Genomic DNA, 11370 nt, shown 5'->3' with positions numbered 1-11370 from the left:
CCAGGCAAAACATTATGACCTCCTGTCTGATATTGTGTGGTCCAAGGAAGGAACCATCCAAGTGGTCCAAAGAAGGAACAGTGGTAAACCGGCGACAGGGTCATGGGTTGCCAAGGCTCAATGATGCACGCGGGGAGTGAAGGCTGGTCTGTGCGGTCCGATCTAACAGCTACCGGCGGAGCACTAAAGGGGGACCACCCTTTTGCTGCCAAAACAGCCCTGACCTGTCATGCACTGTGTATTTTGACACCTTTCTATTAGGACCAGCATTAAGTTCTTCAGAAGTTCAAAAGAGTCTTGGCAGCCCATGACCCTGTCACTGGTTCACCACTGTTCCTTACATGGACCACTTTTGATAGATTGGTCTCTGGCTCTGATCCAGTCGTCTAGCCATCACAATTTGGCCCTTCATCAAACTCGCTCAAATCCTTACGCTTGATCAACTTTGGAAAATTTCTCAGAATATCAGAGTCTGCTCCTGGGATCGCAAAATCATGAAATCCTAAAGTGAATTATTAGAATTCATTCACAGTTCCATTTAAGCTTCAGTACTGAATGCTTTATGGTTTCTTGCTAACATGACTAGCTGGGGTTTTTTTTACAGGACCACACTATACCATTTCTTTCTGAATATAGTTTTTTTTTTTAAAAACATATTGACAACAATGCAGTGATTAAAGGAGGTGTGTGTTTAAGCCACACCACAGAACTGAAGCTTCCTATAGACTTCCCAATGAAACACTGAGTCAGGATCACAATATAACCTTTTCTTTTCTTTTTAAAGCTGCTATAATAATCAGTACAAGGACACATTGTGTTGTTGCTGAGAGAAGCAGGTTACGGTTTCATTGTTTCCGTTGTACCCATTGGTAAGTACTTCAGAGACACATTATCTACAAGAAGACTTCTTTTCAAGAGCTTCCAGGATGAGTCTATTCACATGGCCATGTTAATATAGATCAGTGCCTCAAAGTGAAAAAGAGTTCGATTAAAACTCGTAACTCGGAAACTCTGATGGCTAGGACAAAACACAAAGAAAAGAATCCTGATCAGTTTCGGGATTCTTATGGAAACCAGTTTCCGCTGACTCACAAAGACTCACAATCGTGACTTTATATCTCGCTATTTTGAATTTATTTCTCGCAATTGTGAGTTTACACATTTCAGAATTCTGATTTTCTTTTGGTAATTTTGAGTTTACACATTTCAGATTTATTTCTTGTCATTGTGAGTTTACAATTCTCACAATTCTAATTTTCTTCTTGTAATATTGAGTTTACACATTTCCATCCCCGCTTTATTCCTAATTAGGGTCACGGGGATCTGCTGGAGCCTATCCCAGCACACACTGGGCAAAAGACAGGGGTACACCCTGGACAGGTCACCAGTCCAACACAGGGCCACACATATAGACAGACACTGTGGGAGGAAACCAGAGTAAACCCATACAGGCACAAGGAGAACATGCAAACTCCACAAAGAAACCCAGGATTTGAACTCAGGACCTTCTTGCTGTGAGGCAACAGCACTGACCACTAAGCCACCTGTTTACACATTTCACAACTCTGAATTTATTTCTCACAATTTTGAGTACATACTTTTCACAATTCCGATATTCTTCTTGTAATTGTTTTCAGGTTACATATTTCACAGTTCTGATTCATTTCTTGTAATAATAAGTCTACACAATTCACAATCCTGAATTTAATTTTTGTAATTCTGAGTTCACACATTTCGCAGTTTTGATTTTCATACTTCAATTTTGTTTTAACGTCTCAAAATTCTGACTTTATTTCTAGCTGGCACAAGCTAATTACCTGAATATTTTGCATTTGAGGTACTGCGTCAAGTGAAAGTTGCAGACTTTGTGAGAGAAAAATGTCCAAATGGTAAGATTTAAAGTTGCAATTCTGAGGAAAAATATGTCAGAATTGTGAGATATCAAAACTCATATTTGTAGGAACAGAAGTCAGAATTGCGAGGTACAAACTGTAATTGTGAGAAAGCAAAAAAAAATTGTGCTGTATGAACTCACAATTGTGAGAAAAAAGTCAGAATTATGAGATTTAAAAATTCTCTGAGAAAAAAAAATTAAAATTGTGTGACATTAATTCAGAATTGCCAGAACAAATTTCTCTCTATTCATTCTCTAAGTCTTAATGAGATTGTAGCGGTAGTTAATTATCAGTTTGTTGAACTTTACGTCATTTATATAACAAACGTTGGCTAGCTCACTTTATGCTAGCTCATTAAATTTCACTAAAATATTAATGGGGTTTTTTTTTTTTTGGAAATGACATATTTCTAAGGTCTCGCAGTCTGCTAGCACTTTCATGGATAACATCTAGCACTGCCACGGCTAACGCCTAGCCTCCTTTCTGACCCCAATGACACCTCTGTGCTGTGATGATTGTAGCAGAGCAGGAGCTAACGTCTCTTTTGTGAATTGGAAGCGTGATGTCTGGCCGGTTCTGGTGGCCATGTGGTGCTGGGATTTTTGAAGAAGGTCCAGGGGTCGAGGTTTGCATCATGACACAGCTGTACACTTGAGCTAAAAAGCGTCCAGCTGGAGGAGTGGGTGGACGGATGAATGGATGGACGGATGGATAAAACACAGCATTTTTAAACAGTTTAAACAGATTGGTGGAATACAGCTGGGGCTGGGGGTGAGTAGAGAGTATTAAAGTATTAAAAAGACGTTATAGCTAATCAACTCTGACGCAAGTATATACTTTATAAGCTTTATTGCAGTCTGTAATTTTGGTAGTTAGCTGTAAGTCTGGTATCTAAGAAGCCAAGAGCAAATATGAGTTGGGGCGAGAGATGAAATATGAGAAGGCTGTCGAGACCCGGAGAAGAGAAAAAGAAGAGAATAGAGGAGAGGTCTGGGGCTGTAGACCTCGCCCAGTCCCTCAGGGTCTCTCTCATTTCCGCTAATTCACTTTGGGCTCAGACAACAGCGAGTACGTCAGTTATGGCTCTGCTCCGACAAACACCATCAGCACACAAATATCTCTTCTGCTATTAGACCAACTCTAGAGATAGATTTGGGCGTAATCAGCTTCTTAATGTTGGAAAAAAAACAGTGCTGCTAAAAGAAATCATTGCAGCTGTAATTCCTCTGAATGCATTAAGCAAAAACATCAGTTAATACGGGAATCTGTTTAGCTGGAATTTTGAATTATTCCAGCTAAACATGTTGTAATCAGACCTCTATTTTCTAAGTGTTGTGAGAATTAGAGTGAAACAACATGTTGAAGGAACATTACCAGAATGTTTGAAGCTGAACAAAATGTTGCAGAAATGTTGCAGGAATATTTCCAGGATTTTTTATTACTAAAAAATATTTTTTATTACTTTTTGGAATGTTTCCAGAATGTTTCGAGCCAAACAAAACATTGCGAAATGTCGTAGGAAGGTTTCCAGAATGTTTCAAGCTAAACAAAACGTTGTGGAAATGTTGTAGGAAGGTTTCCAGATTGTTTCAAGCTAAACAAAACGTTGTGGAAATGTTGTAGGAAGGTTTCCAGAATGTTTCGAGCTAAACAAAACTTTGTGGAAATGTTGTAGGAAGGTTTCCAGAATGTTTCAAGCTAAACAAAATGTTGCAGAAATGTTGTAGGAAGGTTTCCAGAATGTTTCGAGCTAAACAAAATGTTGCAGAAATGTTGTTGGAAGGTTTCCAGAATGTTTCGAGCTAAACAAAACGTTGTGGAAATGTTGTAGGAAGGTTTCCAGAATGTTTCAAGCTAAACAAAATATTGCAGAAATGTTGTAGGTATGTTTCCAGAATGTTTCCAGCGAAACAAATTGTTATGGAAATGTCTAGAAATGTTTCCAGCATGTTTTCGAGCTAAACGAAACCTTGCAGAAATGTTGTGCGATTGTTTCTACAATGTTTAAGGCTAAACAAAATGTTGCAGAAATGTTGTTGAAAGGTTTCCAGAATGTTTCAACGTAAACCTAATATTGCAGAAATATTGTTCAAATGTTTCTATAATGTTTAAGCCTAAACAAAATGTTATAGAAATGTTTCCAGAAGGTTTTGAGCTAAACAAAATGTTGCAGAAATGTTGTGACATTGTTTCTATAATGTTTAAGGCTAAACAAAACATTGCAGAAATGTTGTAGGAAGGTTTCCAGAATGTTTCGAGCTAAACTGAACGTTGCAGAAATGTTTTAGAAACGTTTCCAGAATGTTTAGAGCTAAACAAAAGGTCGCAGAAATGTTGTAGGAATGTTTCTATAATGTTTAAAGCTAAACAAAAGGTTATAGAAATGTTGTAGGAATGTTTCTATAATGTTTAAGGCTAAACAAAAGGTTACAGAAATGTTGCACAATTGTTTCTATAATGTTTAAGGTTAAGCAAAACGTTGTGGAAATGTAGGAATGTTTCCATATGTCCTAATAACATTATTATACTATATACTTGTCATATATTTACTAAAATATTCCAAAGAACCTGACCAGCCTTTACCACAACGTTGTTGAGTTCTCGAATCTGACTGGTCAGAAGGAGTTGAATACTTTTTATTCAATTAAGATTTTTATTTTTATTAGATTTAAGGAAGGACTCTCCAGTGTCAGTACTTTCTAACACTCAGAGGTAAAGCTGTTCTTTGAAGATCTGTAACAGCTTGAGGACAGAGGAATTTACTGCCATTTGTTTCTCTGTAGAAATCTGTTTTCTGTCTTATTTACTTTAAGGGAAATTTAAAAAGGGAGGCTGAAGGAAGAACAGTTTTAAGCAGCAGCTGCTACAACATACTGTAAGTGATGTGACTTAGTCAAAGTGACTTTAGTGGAGGATCCACAAGATTAAACACAACCTAGCTCAAATTCTACTCGTTCTGTCCGAACTCAGACTCAAGGCCACCAACGAAAGATGTAATTAGTTTTATTTCCTCTAAGGCCACACAAGGACCAAAAAAAAAAAAAAAAAAACAACAATCCAAATGGCCTTCAGCTCAAATAGAGTCTCGAGACCCAAAAATAAAAGCTAAAAATTCCCCTCAGTCCCATGAGAGACAGCTGGAGTAACATGGCTAAGACAGGCAGGATGCAGACTATGGATTATGGTGTAAACTCAGCCCAAGCATGCTTTCCTCCTCCCCTTTCTGTTCGCCCAGGCCGCTTGTGGACACCATGTGGCCCTCACCTGTTGTCAGCATCTTGTGACAGCTGGTCATTCTCCGATCAACTCCACACCCTCCCTCCTTAACTCCCCCTTTTCTTTCTGCTTTCTCTCACGGTAAACAAGCAAAAAATACCACCTGTCTCACTCGAACACCGGCTCTGCTGTGAAGCTAATTAAGTTATCCAACAGGTCGCTAGTAATAAAAACACGACCTCCTGGAAGCCTGAGATGAAGCGGGATTTTGGATTCAATAGATGCTGATAACTAGGGAAAAAAGCAAGTCCATAAGTGTCCTTAATTACGGATTATTAATTTTTTATAAGCAAGAAATGAAGGGAAATTCTTGGGGAAGGGAAGGGAAATGATGACCAATATGAGGTAAATTATAAGCTTCTGCACAAAGACATGATTTACAACAATACGCATAAATATGTTCTTTTGTGTGCTAATAAGGACACAAACATATTTTAAAAAAATCCCCCAGACAGACAGTCTCCCAAGATGTGCCCCATCGTTCATCTCTGGGGTATTAGGAAAATACCCGACTGTCTCATTACATACACACACACACACTCACAGTGATTCTCCATGACAATATAACCCACCCTTGGAGAGAAGAGACTCTCCCCATAAGCAAATTCTACATGTTTACCTATAAAACAAAACAAGTGCATTTAAAGGGATACTCCGGTGTAGTTTTCAGCTTTCCAGTGCATCTCTAGTGTATCACAGACTAGAATTATAGATCTGAGATGAGAAGAAATACAAGAGCAAACACACTGACAATTAAAGCCTAGGGGCAGTTGTCGAAATCTGACAAAAAACTAAAATGGAAGTTCTAAGCTATTAAATCACTAATAAATATTTCTGGTGTTGCTCAGTTTTCCAACACTGTGGGAATTCCCTTTAGCCCTGTACATTAGTCTAGTTTATGTTGCAAGGTTTTGTTGCAAGTGTCATCATTAAAACACTGCTAGTCCAACAGCACAACCATGTTAACTGCTCCCTTTAAAATGGTGTTTAGGAAAATTATTTAGAATTTTATTTAGTCAAGATGTCATAAAAGTAGGCAGATTTGTATGATTTTTCACAGAATTCAAGAAGTTCCCCCTTAGAATTTCATTAAAGTGGAACCTCGGCAATTTAATTGGTTCTGGAGGCGAGTTCTTAAAGTGAAAATTTTTATTGTCAATTGAATTTTCCTATAAGAAATAACGTAAATACAGATAATCCGTTCCAGCCACCCACAAATATGACCAATATGACCGATACGAAGCGTATGTAAACTGTATGGCTGCTTACAAATAACTGACCCAAGCCAAGCATTCCATGTCAAGGCTCCTCACAGGAAGTCGTGCCACCAAGCTATGGCTAAAAATAGAACAGACCACCCATGCCACCAACGCTCGGTTCAGTTCATTCGTATGCCGAAAATGCTTCGGATGCCGATGCAAATTTCTTGCAAAATTTCAATTCTTAATTGAAAATTCATAAGGGATGCCAAGGTTCCACTGTATAAATAAGGTTTGGGGAAATATTTAGCATTATTTTCCTCAACACTGAGAAATGTTTTGAAAGATCACTTAAACTCCACAGTTAAAAATATATTCTGGTGTATACCTATAAGCCCTGAAATGCTACATCACCCTGTTAAAAACCTCCAAATTTTTTGGAAAGACCCGTGAAGTTACATTTATTTGGTTGTTCCTTTCATCTGAAGCAATACACAAGTGAGCGATTGTAAAAGTCAGCTGTTGAGAGTTGAGGTCAGTGATTTAAACTCTTACCTTCAACAACAGAACAGAGCTTTCACTGGCCCAAATGAAATCCTTTACTCTAAATCAGTCATTACTCTAAATCAAGACTAAAAAAAAGAGCAATAATGATTTATTTAAATGAGGAAAAAAAACCCTATCATATTCTCCATGTAAGCAAATCCATCAGCAATAAAGGTTTCTCTTTAAAAAATTAATATTTGATAACTGAATCAAATAAAGAGTCAAATAAATCTTACAAAAACTACTATCAAGTAATCATATGTGATGATAATATGTGCTAATATTATGAATCAAGTGTTTGGGAAATTGACCTTCTTTCTTATTCAACTTGTGTTATTATATTCAGGTCATTCAGTTAAGCGATTAATCAGAATTAAACAAATCATTACGCACTGCTGTGGCTTGAAAAGGTTATTTCGAATTTGCTACCCTAGCCTGATATCTACAGATCTGGCCTTTAGCAGGCCCGACATCAGCTTTCATCACTCGGGGGTGCCTGACTTCACACTTGTTGCTGCAATTGGCCATTTGGATCTGTTTGATATTCCTGTGACTCACAAGTCCCTGGTGTTTCCTTACCAGCTTTAGATCCCACCTTTAAAAATCCCCGACAAATTATCTCTAAACAGTCAGTTAGGTGAAAGAGTATTGAATAACAAAAGGTTTAGAACGCATGCACCTGAATGTAATACTATTATGCATAGCAGCCTAGCGTCATCAGCATGCTAATTTCATGTATCAACATTAACGCTGCAGAAACACACTTATGTGTTCGACTTAACTCGAAGGAACGTGGAGTTTTTAACTTTCACAAAACAACATGGACGCCTCCATGAAAAAAGCAACAAATTTCGTTTCTTTGCTAGAACCAAGCATCACACTAGTCTTGAACTAGCAACAAGCTAGCCAGCTAACAACAGTGAATTTTATGCTAACATTTGAATGTTTTTACCTTCTAAAACCTTGTCCATTTTTGGTCTAACCAAATAAAGTGTCTGGAAAGTGAATACTTTAAGAACGCCTCTCTGAGTATGTTAAAGTCACAAGCTATAGTCAGACGTACCTATATAACCTGAGTGCTATTAGCAAAAAAAATCACTATTGAAACATTTTAGGGCATTAAATATGCATCATTTGTAAGACTGCAGGACGCTGACAGGGCAGACCGGATGTGAGAGACATCTATGGACATTACAGACAAACCAAACGTGTACATAATGATTCTCTATAATGTGAAAACATATACAGTGTGCAGTATCTCATAGCATACAGTTATTTTAGAAACCAAAGCATCCAGTCAAAAAATATCCCTTATTTGTGGTGCTTTCGCTTGGCAGGACACCAAGTAAACAAAAACAACAACAACAACAAAAAAAAAACATATGGTTCTCTGATATCTCTGATGACCGTTTCCTTACATTACGCACAGCATCCAGAACCTTGGGGCGATGGTAGCTCAAGTGGTTAAGGCTATGGGTTGTTGACCGGAAGATCAGGATTCAAGCCCCAGCACCGCCAAGCTGCCACCAATGGGCCCTTGAACAAGGCTCCAGAAGCGCTGTATCATGGCTGACCCTGCGCTCTGACCCTAACCCCCAAGGATAGGATATGTGAAGAAAGAATTTCACTGTGCAGTAATGTATACATGACAAATAAAGAGAACTAAACTACAGATTGAAGAAAAAATTAAGTGTCCGTATTTCACGCTGCTGCTTTCAGTGTATAACCTGGGTTTACTTAATGGAGTACTACGTTTCTAGTATGGTATGAACACATCACACAGAATAAATTCAGGTCCAATAAAGGAAGTTGGAGCTGTCCTTCAACCTTTTAAAAAACATGCTTGTAGGTTGATTGATGACTCTAAATTACACCTAAGGTGTGAATGAGTGTGTGGTGGACTAGCGCCTCACACCCAGTGCTCCTGGGATAGACTCTGGACCCACCTCCAGGATCATTAATTGTGATGAATAAATAGATTTTTTTTTAATTCAATTTCCTTCGTTTATAAAAAAAAAAAAACCCAAAGTGAAATAGCAATCTGGTTAAAGAAACAAGCCCACACAACATATTCAAACTGAGAAAGAGAAAGAAGTTAGCTGTTAGCACGCGCTCTCCAGATCGCCTAGCGCACTAGACTAAAGGGAACAGGAAGCCATTTGAGATGAGGCCCGGGATCACTATGGCGACTGGGCTGTTCCGTTGCCTAGCGAGCTGCACTGGGAGGGATGTGCGTGGCAGGATGACATCATGGCGGGACTGTTTTGCTCGTTTTAACGTGGCGTGCAAAAACGTTGTCGTGAAAAGGACAGAATTATAGCTGGATGCATTGAAAAAAATAAGAGGCAGCAGCGCAGTGCAGCAGCGCAGGATGGCTTCATAGCCACAAGTCTCCCCCAAACCTCAAGGAGGAGGGGGGGGGGATTCACAAAAAAATCTCTGACATGCCTCCAGTGCTGTAGTTTCACCACTCACTAGAGCTAGATTTGCGATTCGTATCGGGGAAATCGGTTTTGCTTTTGTGCACACAGCTGGAGGTGTGATAATCACGTGCAATATGTAAGCAGACATCAGGCTGAACCATGACAGACAGGCAGACAGACAGACAGACAGATAGATAGATAGATAGATAGATAGATAGATAGATAGATAGATAGATAGATAGATAGATAAAAGAATGCGCGCAGCGGCGCAACATCAACATCAACTCGGAACGCGCGCGCGCGCGTGTGTGCTTTGCTTTGCAGATCGCAAAGCAATAACAGTGACATTGGATATTTTTGATGGTTAGTACGCAACAGAGGTGATCAGGTATTAAATTGACAAATGCATTACAACAACAACAACACGACAAAACCCACCCAGTACCAAACTACAGCAGAGCCACGCCTGTTCCCATCCAGCCTACTGTAACCTTACCGTTATCCCAGGGATCTGATGGAAATGAACAAACACGCAACACGTCGGAGGAATTAATAAGCCACGCACAGGAGCAGTTACAATTAAACCTGAGTCACCGTGTTGACATTGATTTCACACACGCAAAGTAGTTGTTGGAAAATTGTCCGATTTTCTCTCTCTCTCTCTTCTACGCGTCCATCCATCTATCTCTCCATCTGCGCCAACACGCTTCACCGAGCATAAATCTTTCTCTTCACGTGGATCAAACAAAACACCAGTGTTATTATTACACCTCCACGCGCGTCTACCCATCCGGTTGGAAACAAACATTTATTCGCACTTACCTATCGAAGAGTACGTGACGAACTTCGCCGCCGATCCGAGTCCGCAGTCTGCGCGCGCGCGTGTGAGAGAGTGTGTGAGTGAGGCACTGGGAGTGACCGCTCCGATCCGCACTGCCTCCTTATTACACTACAGCGAGTGAACGACTCTTTAAAACGAATCAAAACGAATCGACTCTCTAAGACTTCGAATCAATTTTGACACCGGTGCCCTTGGATATAGTATATACATTTGTCTGACAAAACTATACATTATATTATATTATTCTGTACAACACGCTATACTATATTACATAGCTTTCATTAAATTATTCAAATTATAAAACTAAATAAGGGTAGTGGTATAAAGAAGTGCTTATATTAAGGTTGTATAAAGGTATGAATATGTGTTACTTTTATATAAAAAGCGGAAGCCTTAGCAATATTTCTGGAAGATAATGTGAAATGATTCAATTGTGAGTTGTTCGAGAGAATCGGTTCAGTGAATCGATTCGTTATCAACATCGTTTCTGCTTTTCTTCAGTCGGTATCAGCGCTCTGCCCCACTGCTGCACTGAGCTACGGGGCGGGGTGAAAAACACACACACACACACACACACACACACATACACACACACACACACACGTTCAAAGCACAGCGCAGATTCAAAACACAAGGAGAATTTTTGTAAGCAATGTTCACTTGGTAGATAGGTGGGTAGGTGGGTGGGGGAGAGAGAGAGAGAGAGCTTGATCCATTAAATAAACTTCATTATTAAATTTCAGCATATGACACACATATGATGTTGTCTTCTTCATTTTGTCCTAAGGGGATGCACATTTTCACAATCAACTTACAAGCTTCCTCAGAAACTGGACATTCGAACCCAAACCCTAAACCAGATGTGTAAATATACTGTAGTATATACACACATAGAAGGTATACTGAGTGGGGGGTGAAAAATAAAGTGCACAAGACAAAAACTCTACATGCCTTTTCTCTTTTTTGACATAATGTTTAGGGTCAAAGACAAGTGCCTTACAGCTTAAACAAACAACTGGACCTAAACAGTTGCTCTGTTTCTGTGGTACGAGAACACGGCCTGCGTGGGTGGACTTTTAGCATCTCCATTAAAGCATTTAAAGCTCAGTACTGCAAGTTCTTTTCCATACAGTGCATCCTTAATGCATTCATATTTGATGAGGCATTACTGCAACGTATAGAACAGCTAC

General features: G+C 39.2%; 1 protein-coding gene across 1 annotated transcript in view; it reads right to left on the bottom strand.

Annotated features, from left to right (window-relative positions):
* sptbn1 (spectrin, beta, non-erythrocytic 1) overlaps window positions 1-10298 on the bottom strand; it is an 84212-nt gene extending 73914 nt beyond the window's left edge. The window contains exon 1 of the mRNA XM_058401162.1: window positions 10162-10298. The gene's annotated coding sequence lies outside the window, so the exon portion shown is untranslated. The remainder of the gene's footprint in view (window positions 1-10161) is intronic.
* Window positions 10299-11370: the final 1072 nt, after the last annotated feature.

Source organism: Hemibagrus wyckioides, linkage group LG10 (assembly GCF_019097595.1).
Source record: "Hemibagrus wyckioides isolate EC202008001 linkage group LG10, SWU_Hwy_1.0, whole genome shotgun sequence".
Classification (NCBI taxonomy): Eukaryota; Metazoa; Chordata; class Actinopteri; order Siluriformes; family Bagridae; genus Hemibagrus; species Hemibagrus wyckioides.
The sequence above is the reverse complement of the archived record's forward strand: the minus strand, read 5'-3'. Positions and strand labels throughout refer to the sequence as shown.